The sequence below is a fragment of the Pipra filicauda genome, unplaced genomic scaffold (assembly GCF_003945595.2).
Source record: "Pipra filicauda isolate LSUMZ 115617 unplaced genomic scaffold, ASM394559v2 scaffold112_size3218982_pilon, whole genome shotgun sequence".
NCBI classification, from domain to species: domain Eukaryota; kingdom Metazoa; phylum Chordata; class Aves; order Passeriformes; family Pipridae; genus Pipra; species Pipra filicauda.
Genome location: NW_024103574.1, coordinates 221,783 through 234,364, shown reverse-complemented (window position 1 = coordinate 234,364; position 12,582 = coordinate 221,783).

Genomic DNA, 12,582 nt, shown 5'->3' with positions numbered 1-12,582 from the left:
TGTGTACAGAATGGAGAAAAATCATATTACCATGTTATTCAACATGAAAAACTATTAAAGCCTGCAATTCAAATATGCCTTTTTGAGACTATTGAATTAACAGTGCTAGATTAAAATATAAATGCACTTGTTAAGTAATATTTTATTTTCAAAACCCATTTTCTCTTTATATTATTTACACAGTTGGTGTGTTTGACCAAGAGAATTGATATATTGTCCTCAATAGGGTAAATACCCACCGTGATTACTCCTTTAATTGCCAGAGCAATCTTTCTCCTTTCAAAGAAAGCAGTCTTTAAGAAAATAAGTCCATTGCTGTTTCTCCAAGCACAGTGCTCTATCTGGAAGATGAGCCTGTCCTTCCTCTTTCCATGTAAAATCCTAGACCTTGTACTCTGTGCGTACAGTAACTTTCTGCAGGCACAGTGTGTTAAACCACCCTCTCCCTCTGTGCCCGCCCTGGCAGACAGGAGGCTGCCAGGCTTGGTGCCACCGGCTAACACCGAGCTGTGCACAATGGATTCTCCTGAGTTCATGGTTGAGTATCTTGATAACAAGATAAAAATAATGCATGGTGTTAAAAACATCAGAGATCAATTTATATGGGTGCAAAGTATAGTGTTTATTCACATTCCCAGGCACAAAACTGGGTATGTTCACTCCACAGTTTGGGTGCTTAATAAGCACAAGTCCCAACGAATTGGTTCTTGACAGTTATGAATGGTAGACTAGCTGCATTAAAGCAATGAGGGAGCTAACAGCAGGTTTGAAACTGGCTTTGAATAAATCATCAACCAAACATAGAACGGCATTGTAGCAGTAGGCCAAAACCTCTCCAGCCATGTGATTGCTAGTTGCCAGGAGACCATGAATCTTGGGCATTCTGAAAATATTGAAATAATTTCAGCTGTCTCAAATTTATAGAATCTCTGGAAAAAATCTAATACATTTAAATTTATTAAAATATAACTACTTTGTCAGGGTACATGTAAAGCTTTTAGACAAAATATGGCTTTTTAACTGAAACGGTTCTTTTGCACATTGATCTGCTTTCTTCTGTATGATTTATAACGTATTTAAAAAGAATATTTGCAAAATGAGATGTGGTATTTAAAATCTTGACTGCAGTAACTCAGTGTCTCTAATGAACACATGCAAAATTATTGTTGGCCTCTTAGGTGTCCCTTTTGCTTACAGGGGTTAACTTTGTGCTTTAAAGTAGTCCAGTGGAGGTCAAATGCACTGCTTTAGCGTTTAAATTTAATTGCATTAACAAGCCTTTAAAAGCTAAGGCCTAATACTGTGTTTGCAAATACCTTTCCTGCCAAAAATTATGTCAGTGGTAGAAACATTGCATCAAATCCAGTCTTTTTTAGTCCCCTTTTTCAGAAGGAATTTTGCCAGATGCGTATCTGTGTTATTCACAGATGCATTGTATAAGTGATAGGTCTGATTTACAGTGGGATTTTTAGACTGTCTTCTAGTTTTGTGGATTGAATGTTGAACTTGTTTGAACTGGATTACACAGATATTTAGTTGTCTAATATTTGGCCTCAGAGAGGAGAGAGTCAGAATGACTCCTCTTGAGCTGTTCCTCTGGCTCACAAGCCATCTCCTGGAAAAGCAGCAACTGGTGCTCACCACCAGCACTTGCTGCAAGACTTGGGATGAATGTAGAAGACCTCATAACAGCTGAAAGATGGAGCTTTTTTTGTTTTGTAGTTCTGCAACAAATTATCTTTTGTATGACTTCGGGCAGTTGCTTAATTTTCCTGGAATTAGGGAAGACCTCCTTTCTTAGAAGAGTCAGGAGAAAGAATGATTTGCTGATTGTAAGGCCATTGTATTTTGTGATTATAAGGACAAAATGAGTTGTTGACTTACAGTAAAAGAAAAGGAGAAAAATCTGATGATTTGTGAAGTGTAAAATCATGGTGTATTTAAATTCTGCCTTAAGTAGATATAGTGAATACAGTAATGATATTCCTTTTGTGAACTGAAATAATACAGACATAAGAATTTCTTTCAACACAATATGTTTTTGCAAGACTTTTTGTTGTTTAGAAGAGATCTCTTTTTGTAAGACAGCAACATCATAAAAATAGGCACTATGCAAAGCTTGGGGGAGAGAAATGGAGTGAGTGAAACTAAGGGCATGTGAAGAACAGTCACTATCCAGCAACAGCAGCAAAACAGTTTCAATTTTCTGGATTATTAATTCAAATTCACACGCACATGCCAGTTAAAATTAAAGGCCTTTTTTTACTGCTCTAGTTTAAATTAAAGATTATATTCTGCTCCACAAGTCTGAATTAAATAGCTTATTTTGCACACCAAGCTCTCATTTTAAAGCTAATAAAGAAAAGACATAGCATGTACGTGCAAGCTTGAGACAGGAAGGGTCTAAATTACTACACCTGTTTCACTTGGGAGCTACTTTATTAGTGTTACAAAACTTGGCTTTCAATTTGGCAGTCAGAAGCACATTTAGAACAAGCATTTCTTTGTTTTGACAGAAAGGCTATGGTAAATGAATGACGTTTGAGCGAGGTGTGAAATGTGAAGGTACAAAATTAACTGGTAAGATAATTACTGTTCTAATTCTGCATAAACAAGCGTTTTGAAAATCATTAATAGTTCAGGGAAATAATGTTAGTGATTAAATAAGGTGTTTTGCATCACTGAGCACAACTAAGCTGCTTTAATTACATTTGAAAGCGAGGGAAAGCAGCTAATTAAAATTAGCACAGGGTACCTGAATGACCAGCATTGCATTGTTGCCCTAACCTGTTTAATTGCTTGTTTATTAATAATATGTCTTTATTTTCCCCTCTTCTGCGTTTAGCAAAATTATTAAAGAAACTAAAATGTGTAAAGAGGATCTGACTATGTGTACTTATCAGAATATGCAATGCAGATATAACCCAGGGAATTACTTGCAAGGCAAGCCAACATCATTCAAAAGTCATAACTTTTCTTCATATTAATAATGTTTTCTTCCTGAGTCACATTCCTATGTCAATCACGTTCGTGGACAAGAAAAATGGTCTTTGGCACGATTGCAGAGTTGCAGCATTTTGTAGCTGCTTTATTTTTAAAATCGCTCGAATAGTTAGCTAAAATATAGGTAATAAATCTCAGAGTAATCAATAATAAATTATGGAAAGCATGAGCAAAAATATAATCTAAATTAAAAGAAAGCTTTATACTGTCTCAGCCTTTTTTAACACAACTTCTGCTAAATTTACCATCTGCAATAGGTAAGCCTGTTCTTAGAAAAAAAACCCCCCTCAGTATTCCAAAGTTTTCAGCACATTTGTCCTTCAGTTAAGGAATATCTGTATTAGACATGTGACTTTCTCTACCTAGTCCCTCATGAGTTGTTTTAAGTTACACTTTATTAGCATAAACCTATAGGAAATAGTTGGGAGGCGTGTTAATCTGCACACTTGAAGCAAATATACAGTATAATACAATGAAGACAACTAAAAATAGAGTAAAATGCTAATTTATTTTTTCATATTTAGCCATAATCAAGTCAAGTTAAAGCAGACATGATGTTTTCCACGTTGATTTAGTATTTATAGTGTACCTCTGATGTGAAAGGCTCAGATGCGTAATAATTTACATACATATACATTTTAAACAGTAAAAATTCATAAAAATGTGAAGTTCTATATGGAAAGGTAGCACATCCCTATGAAAGCAGGTTAAATCATGGGAATTATGCTTATGGAACTGATAAGCAATTAAAACAAGAAGTTAATTTTAACTTCATGAATAGTGGAGAATATTCAGCAGACAGTACATACATTATTTTATAGGGGCATATTTTTATGAACAAAGAGGAGGATTCTGCTCTGTCTTATAGGACAGTAAAGAAAGATCCAAGTCACAGATTTCAATGGGAATTTTCTGCTTCAAGTCTACACAAAGTCTGTGATCAGCATTTTGAACCATAGTATGCAACAGAAATATCTGTGAAGGTTGTAGAGAGATAGGATTGGCACCGTTCAAGTGACTGTTGTATTTGACATCCAAAGCAGAGGAAGATATCTAGTATAACTTACTTAAATACTGAAAGTCCTCAAGTACTTTAAAAAAAAAAGTCTTCCCAACTTTTTAAAAGCAAACAGCTAAACAACAGAAGTGAAGTAGAAAGAAAAGAAAAAAGAATGGGAGGAAAATCCCCATGAGATGAAACAAATGACCTAATTAAGTCTTAGAAAGAATTTTTAGTAGCATTTCATTGCCATAACAACAATCTTGCATCATCAAAGGGATATATGACAACTTTTTTAGTAATCAATGTAGTATATAATTAATGGTGGCATTTCTTTGTGCCCTGGCAATAGATAAATAGAATTTTCATTTTTTTTTTTAATTGCAAGGTTCCTTGGCCTTCTGGTAGGTCACGGTCATCACAATTATGATTAAACCATTCATTAAACATTCTATAATCTATTTCCTCAAATTTGTAAAAGCCACAAAGCTCCCACTATGTAAAGAAGAGGCTAGTAAAACTTATCAGACATTATTCCCATAAGTGATGTCAATTACTCATATTGCTGTTTAATCTATTTCTGTGCCCACTTTTATTTGTGTAGGGTTCTGGTAAAAGTGTTCTGATAGATTTAAGTTGCGATGGTTTAATATCTTAGTCCCCAAAGTATCTACTCTGCCCCTCTTTTGTAGGCCCCTGCTCCAGTGTTGGGATATATCTCATCCCACCTCCCCTAGTCCATAGCCTGCAGTATTTTCAGACCCATAAGGAGTGTGGGCCTGCATTCATTTACAGGGCCATATTGCACCACATCTCTGAGGTGAGGAGATGACCTCACATGGGTGGCAGTAATAACATGGTAAGCTTTGCACCTACATCTACCAGAGCCTTACTTAGTTCACCAGTCTCCACCCAAAACATGATTTACTCTTCTAATGGGAACACATTTTCTCCTCCTTGCCACATGGTGGGTTTATCTTAGTTTTCAGAATATTGATATGACATGTAAATAATATTGCTAATAGAAATTTTTAAAATGGGTGGTGAATCAAAATGTGGAAGATGTTTTTTGTTTCGTATGTCTTTTTGCTAGTTTCAGTGTTACCTGAAGAAGTTCTCTGCTTTGGGGTGTTTATGTTATTAAAGTATCTAAACGTGCCAAAATCTTTTAATTGTTTAACTCTGAAATACCCTGGAGTTGTAGTTGTAAGTGCTCTTAACCCCCAATAGAAACAAGCCCACTCACCCAAGACACAGAGGAAACAGTGACTTGTGCTAGGGTCTTGTACATCCAGATCTAACACTGTTATTGCTGGCCAATACTATCTTTCTTCCTCTGCAAGCCTGGGCTTCTTGGTTTTCCTTTATCCTCAGTAAGGACATGAGAGCATACTACAGCAAAAAGTGAGCTCTTTATAGGGTGATTTATTCCTCTGCCATGTGCTAGCACTATGAATACATTGCAATTGAATTTTATTGATATGGAGAAAGGGCCAATCCTAAAATGTGATGAGACCCTGCAGGAGGTTTCAGCTACTCAGATGTTTGCTTACAACTTAATAGAGGCAGAGAAATAAATACTTGAAGCGAGAGGATGTGACTGACTGATCTAGTGCCAGACTTGCTTTTGGCTTTTAGGTGAGGTAAGCAAAGTACTTCCAGCATGTGCTGGAAGCCTCTGGGTGGTACAACACGGCTGCTAGGTGTTTGCAGCCTCCTATTTCTTAGTAGAACCTAGATTTACAGGGGAATAGAGATTTGATTGGACTTTCTGTATTTCTGATGTCAACTTAAAATCAGAATTAAAAATAAATAAATAGCTCCTGTTTTTTCAAACATAAACAATTAAGGATACTGATTTGTGTGGCATCTACCTTTATTTAGCGTTAATGAAGAACATGATCATCTTGTAGAACATCCCAACAGGGGAGTTAGAAGAAATTCTTAGCAGAGAGCATTAGTAAGTAAACGTGATCTGATTAACTGTATTATGGCAGTAGTGTTAAAGCAATGTGTTGAGGGAGTTTAATTGTTAAAGCTGCCGTTTCTCTTGCCCCTTTGCTTCATCATGGTCACCGCAATCATGACTGAAACCTTTCATTAACCTTCCTCAATTTAATTCAATACTTTGAGCTAATAGCATTAAAACATGAGATGTACAAAATGTGTGTGCCATTTTACACAGTGCAGTGCCTCACCTCCCTGCTCTCTGTAGTTGGGGAAAAAGGTACAATACTTACTGGCTTGTTGAAAGCACATTTTACGGGCATGATTTCGAGCACACTGAAGAGGCAGGCTTGTGATAGAAGACAGTCGTGGGTTTTTCCCTTTTTATAACACACATAAGCACTGACAAACTGAGTTTTGTGCTGATGAAGGGTATATAGCTGGCAAAACATTGTGCCAGAAATACTAAGGCTAGGTGAGAGATGAAATAAAAATTGTTTGCAAGTCACAACATCACAAAGAGTTCTGATGGGGTAAACAAGTAACTGTATCATCCCCAAACAAACAAATGACACAGAACACCTCACAAAGACAGGCCCTCTGTAGCCAGTCTGTGTCCTGCACAGAAGCAGAAATTTGGAGAAAGGAGAGATTAGCAAAATCCTGAACAGCATTGGAGGGCTAGCAGTTTTTATGGTAAATAGAGGTCAAATAAACAAACATACTTCTTGTATCAACCAGTTTAGACTGGTTAAATGTCAGCAGAGTTAATGCCATCCCATGTGGTCTTCACTGCTCCTTATGGTAAAAACCTTTCTGGGTCATATAGCTGCTATCTAAGTGCACCTGTCATGGAGCAAAGTGTGAGCATAAATAATTTACCACTGGCCAACTTTTGCTAGTATTCTTAACACCTTTAACCCAGATTGCAGGTCTGGCAAAGAAGCAGTGATGATTATGCAGCAGATGATTTATCACCAGCCAGAGGGAGGCGATTGTCCCGCTCTACTCTGTGCTGGTCGGCCTCACCTCGAGTTTTGGGCACCATAATATAACAGTATAAAGCTCTTAGAGAGGAGGGCAATGAAGATGGTGAAGGGCCTTGAGGAGAAGTCATATGAGGAGCAGCTGAGGTCACTTGGCTTGTTCAGCCTGGAGAAGAGGAGACTGAGGGGAGACCTCATCGCAGTGTACAACTTCCTCACGAGGGGAAGTGGAGGAGCAGGCACCGATCTTCTGGTGATAGGACAGGACATGAGGGAATGGCATGGTGCTGTGTCAGGGGAGGATTAGGCTGGATATTAGGAAAAGGTTCTTCCCCCAGAGGGTGGTTGGATACGGGAACAGGCTCCCCAGGGAGGTGGTCACGGCCTCAGGCCTGACAGAGTTCAAGACGCATTTGGACAATGCTCTCAGGCCCATGGTGTGACTCTTGGGGCTGCTGTGCAGAGCCAGAAGTTGGATTTTTATGATCCTTGTGGGTTCCTTCCAGCTCAGGATATTCTATGATTCTATTTGTTTCCAAAAAAAGGAAGCAAAAATCCAGGCTTTTATATTTTGTAGTCTTTAGGAGTTTTGCCATGCGTTGCAGGCTCAAAGTGCAGTAGTATATGATATATTCTGAAACAATGCAGCATGGTGGCTAATTAATATAAAACATATAAGTGCATACAACATCAGGAGTGAATTGTGTGCAAATGTCCAGGTTAAAACATAAATGTGTTTTACAGGAATTATCTGCGTAAGTTAAGACATTAGTGCAGACATCTGATAATATCAGTTGACTGTCTCTGAATTTGGAAAGCCAAATCAAAAAATGTCCAATCTAAACAAATTAAAGACAGTATGAGGATAGTGCTTAGAATGCCAGTCAGAAGAAAAGAGTAAGCCATCATGCATTGTAAATCAATCAAAATGAACAAGTTCATCTTCTAGAAGGCACAAGAATTGCCAATACAATATGCATAAATGGCTGGAGAAAAGTTAGTGCTCTAATAACTAACATCAGTAGAACTGCTTTGATAGGGAATCAAAGAATGAGAGAAGTCTCACCCCAGCAGAGTAAATGGTAGGCTTGAATGAGAAAAGACACATGAGGCCCTGCCATGTTCTCACAGAATGGACTGAGTACGCAATAAGCACAGAAACAGCAAGGACATGTTGACTGATTTGCTTACCAGAGCCTAGTAGATAATCTCCATATAAAAATTTGAGTTACCTTTTTCGTGTTCTAGATGTTAACAGTGTGTGTCTGAGTGGTGCATTTAATTAGTTTTTTTCTCTCTAGTCTGTTGCCTAACATTTGTGCCTAATTGTACACCTTTGGAAGCTGGGGGTCTATCTCCTTTAGTATGGAACAACTACTAGCAATTTCTCAAGAGCTGTACTGAGTTGGTTTAATTAACATCTTATGTGTCAAATCCATTTGTGATAGTCAATTTTTGTCGCCATCTGCCTACCAGTAAACGTATTCAGCCTACTTGTCCATCTTAAAATCCAATGAAATAGAAATTATTCTTTAGCATCCAACCCTATCAGCCCTTTTAGGTTTTCTACTTGTTTCTGTAACAATAGCATGAACAACAAAGTGGTTTTTTTCCGTAGCGCTATGATGGCATGAGTTGGACATTTCTGTTCTGAAATCACCTGGCTTTGGGGCGTTAAGTAGGACCTTTAACACTGTTATTTGTGTTTGATTTTACATAGCACTGAATTGTTACCTTGCCCTAAGCTGTGAGCAAGTGAGCTATGGAAGTCACTGCTATCCTTTCCAGTAGCCACTTTTTAGCGCCCTGTCCTTGACTTCATAATCCTCAAATACCAAGCTTGGAACTCTGCTTCTGGCAGAACAAGATCTTTCATCTTTGGGGTCATGTTCCAGGCTTTTGTTCAGTCACAAGTTCGGTTTGGATTTGTCTTCAGTATGTCTACTTGAATATTCAAAAAATCATCAGCTAGTCTAATTTGGTTTTTTTGAAGTCATGTAAAAGACTGATTTGCTTTGACAGGTGGATCAGAAACAGAATTGAAGCTATTTTATCTGGACCTAATTAAACAACCTTCATTACTGGCAGGTATGTGTTTGTGATGACTAGAAATTAGCTTGATTGGAATTAAAACTCAAAATATAAGGCATTGAATTGACTTGTTTTTAAAAAATATACGGTTTAAAAATATATCTGTGAAGTACATTTTTAAATGTGGCAAGTGCGTGTCTAAATTTTAAATCATGCCCAATTCCACTTTGTATTTTATGTTAATGACACCTGTCACAGGTATTCATGAGGATATTGCCAACACATATAAAATGGCACCACACTAGTTCAGAACTACGAGACTTTAATAAAACATTAGGAACAGTTCTTTTTTCTTCTTGCAGGCGCAGAAATTCTGCAGTATTTTGTGTGGTGTATTTGAGGTGAGTGTCAGCCATGCAAATGAGGCAAGCATGAGGCAGGTCAATGCTTATGCCCTCAAAAAGGGGTTTAGTGGGTCTTAAAGTAATACATGTATGTTGGTCCTGTTTTGCCTTCACAGAGCCCAGTTATTTCCAACTAGCAAAATAAGCTCGATGACTGCTGAATTAAGGGAACATTTCTCTCACTGCCTGTTGCAACTCCAGCCTGTGGAATAGATGTCACACCTCCTCAGTGTCACTGGAATGGCATGCTAAAGTCGTTAAATTGCATGATAAGTTCTGTTTGTTCTATTTGCCTTCTCCTGTGATGAATCCAGGCATAACTTTTTAGTAAAGTCTTCCAGTGACCCTGACTGTTCACTCAGTCCAAATATGCTGCCTGAGGGTTTCAACACCTACCTTAAAAAAACCTAAGTGTTCACATACAGATGAAATACTTGAGTGCATATTGCACTGCTAAGCACTTTTATATCATAGTTTTCTATGGCTGTTCTGATTATGGAGAGTTTAGGACAAGGCATCTTGGAAGAGATTTTTCAGAGAAATTGAATTACTGCTCTGAGTAAGTACTAAGCAGCTGGTTCAACAGCCTTTGGTGTGGATATGACATAGCTGTGAAGAGGAGAGTATCATTGGAGAGGAGAATATCATGACGAACTAGCCAACAAAATAAATACAGATTTCTTTCAAATAAAAATATTAGTGAAGTAATGTTATCTGTGCCAAATGGAAAAATATATGTTTATGTCAGTTTATGGACCCAAAAGGCTACAAAGTTTTTTAAAAAGTCCAAATGTTATTTCTGTGAGGTATTTGCATTCTTCCCTATAGATAGTAGAAAAATCCTGTATTAGAAAGGCAGCTCCTTGGGACAGGATATCTGACGAAGTTCAAGCTATTCTGGTTATTGTCAACACTGATATAAGAATAGAATATTCTCCCTTTCAGCGTCAGATGGTGGCATCTGTAAGACAAGTAAGGGCTGTGTTTAGCTAATTATACCCTTTAAACTATGTCATGTAGGGGGATGCACCACTCATGCCATGCACTTCATGTTCATTTCATGAACAGGAAATATAATTTGTCCTTCTGAAGGACACAAATGCATACATGCAAATCCTTAGATTCTCTTTAGTTAAGGAGAGGCATAAAGCATGATCGTAAAATCAAATACTAGCTCTATGAATCCATACTGCAGTTCTGCTGGATAAAATCAGGTCCATGTTACCAGTTTAGGATGTAACTGTTACCAATTTAACAATTGGTAACATGTGTTTACGCTTTGGAATTTCCAAAATGTGTCTAATTTAAGGTCCCAGGATGAGAGTACATAATGATGCAACAGATTACATTTTAAATCAAACATGAAAACAACTAAAACATAGGAATAAATGTCTTCCTGCTTTCTTAGTCAATGACTACACTGTCAGAATGAGCTGAAATTTCTGCTGTCTTTTCTGCCTCTTTCCTGAGAAGAGTTCCTTGTTGTCTGTGTGTACATATCAGTCAATCCGAAACTGTCAGGTAGGTCTTGCTAACACACTGATTTTTCTGTGTAACTTCTTATGCTTGAAACTAGGACAAAAGGTCTTTATAGGGCTATCTGTAGAGCAGTGTATAAACTGCAAACCATTTCCCCTCAGAGAACTTTTGGACTGGGAAAGTCCAGCAACTGCCATCAGTAGCAATTATCTGTGGATAAAATACCACTTCAGAACATGTTTCTGTAATTAAATTAGAAATGCCGAGGCTAAAGCACTATCACAAATGCAAAATGAGAAAGTAGGCAATGTAGTCCTAAAATACGCTGATCTAGGCAAGAGCCTTGTATTTTGGTTTTGTCTTTATTCTGGATGGTCCAGGGAGTTTGTGTCATCTGTGTGGTTCCATCCCCTATCAATATGAATGGGATGGATACCTGCTTGCTTTTGTAGTGTGCTTTGAGATCTGTATGTATGGTATGCACTAAGGATCATTTTCACATACTGACAGTAAGAAACAACAATGCCTACTCCGGAATGCGCATTTTCCCATTGTTTATTAAAAACTTAATATGCATACACATCCTTGCTGGGATGTGAAGAAAGGTATTACACATAACATTTTGCTAGGCTGACTTACAAGCCCGGTCTTCGTGTGATCACAAACATCTGTTTGCAAAACTCCTGTGCATTAATTGTTTTCTCTTACACACTGGTCAGTGCCTGTGAACTTTATTCAGTAATGGCTTGTGCACCAGTTGACAGGAATTCATTTAGGAAGGGAAGTGAAACAAACCAACAAAGAGTGCACATACCATTAGTTTCATCCCTCAGATGTTTCTTTTCCCATATGCTTTTGGCTAACTGTACCAGGCTATGATCAGCGTGCAGACCATGAAAACAGACAAAACCAGCTGAAAAAGCAACCTTGTGCCTCTTTAAGAAAAAGGAAAAACTTTCCAATTGATTTAGTGCTTCATAAATTAGCCTAGGGACAGCTTTAAATTGTGCTCTTATTATGCATACAGGATTCTACTCACCTAATAATTTTGCTATTCAATAGAAAAAAAAATGTTTTGAATAGCAACCAAACATGCCATAAAAGTACACTATCCACATTCTGCAAAGAGTGAAAATGTAAATGAATGGATTGAAAATGTCCCCAATATGATTTCTTTCTTGTTGACTTTCCAATTTAATTTTTCATGGGGAAAAAGATGTACTGGGAAATAGAATGCATGATCCACAAGTAGGAGTTTAGGAAGTCATTATATACCCATTAGTTATGTGCATTTATTAAATCTGTCTGGTAAAATTAAGGAAGCTAAAATTTTATGTATTTATTTCTATCTAGTGTACCTTGTATATCTGGTATGGCAGTCAGCATTTAAGATAAGCAAATTAACTGATCGTATCAGTGAACAGAAGCCTTGAACTGGGAAGGATATACCCACTGAAGAAAGTCTCCTGGCATTCGGTAGCTGTGGTCTCTGTGTGATTTTGGGGTACTATCCATTTTCATTTAATGATCAAAGTCTTTTATGACTATCTTTCAAAAACTATAGGAAGTATAAACAACTACTTTCTCAGTATTTTCTTTCAAGCTCTAGGAAATCCTTTAGACTGCCCTGGAAAGGAGCACTGAATCTGCCTGTAGTTAAGGTGTTTGGCCAGTGCATAATCCTAAGGGGCCTTTACGATGGCTATAAGACCAGTTATTCATCCCTGAGACC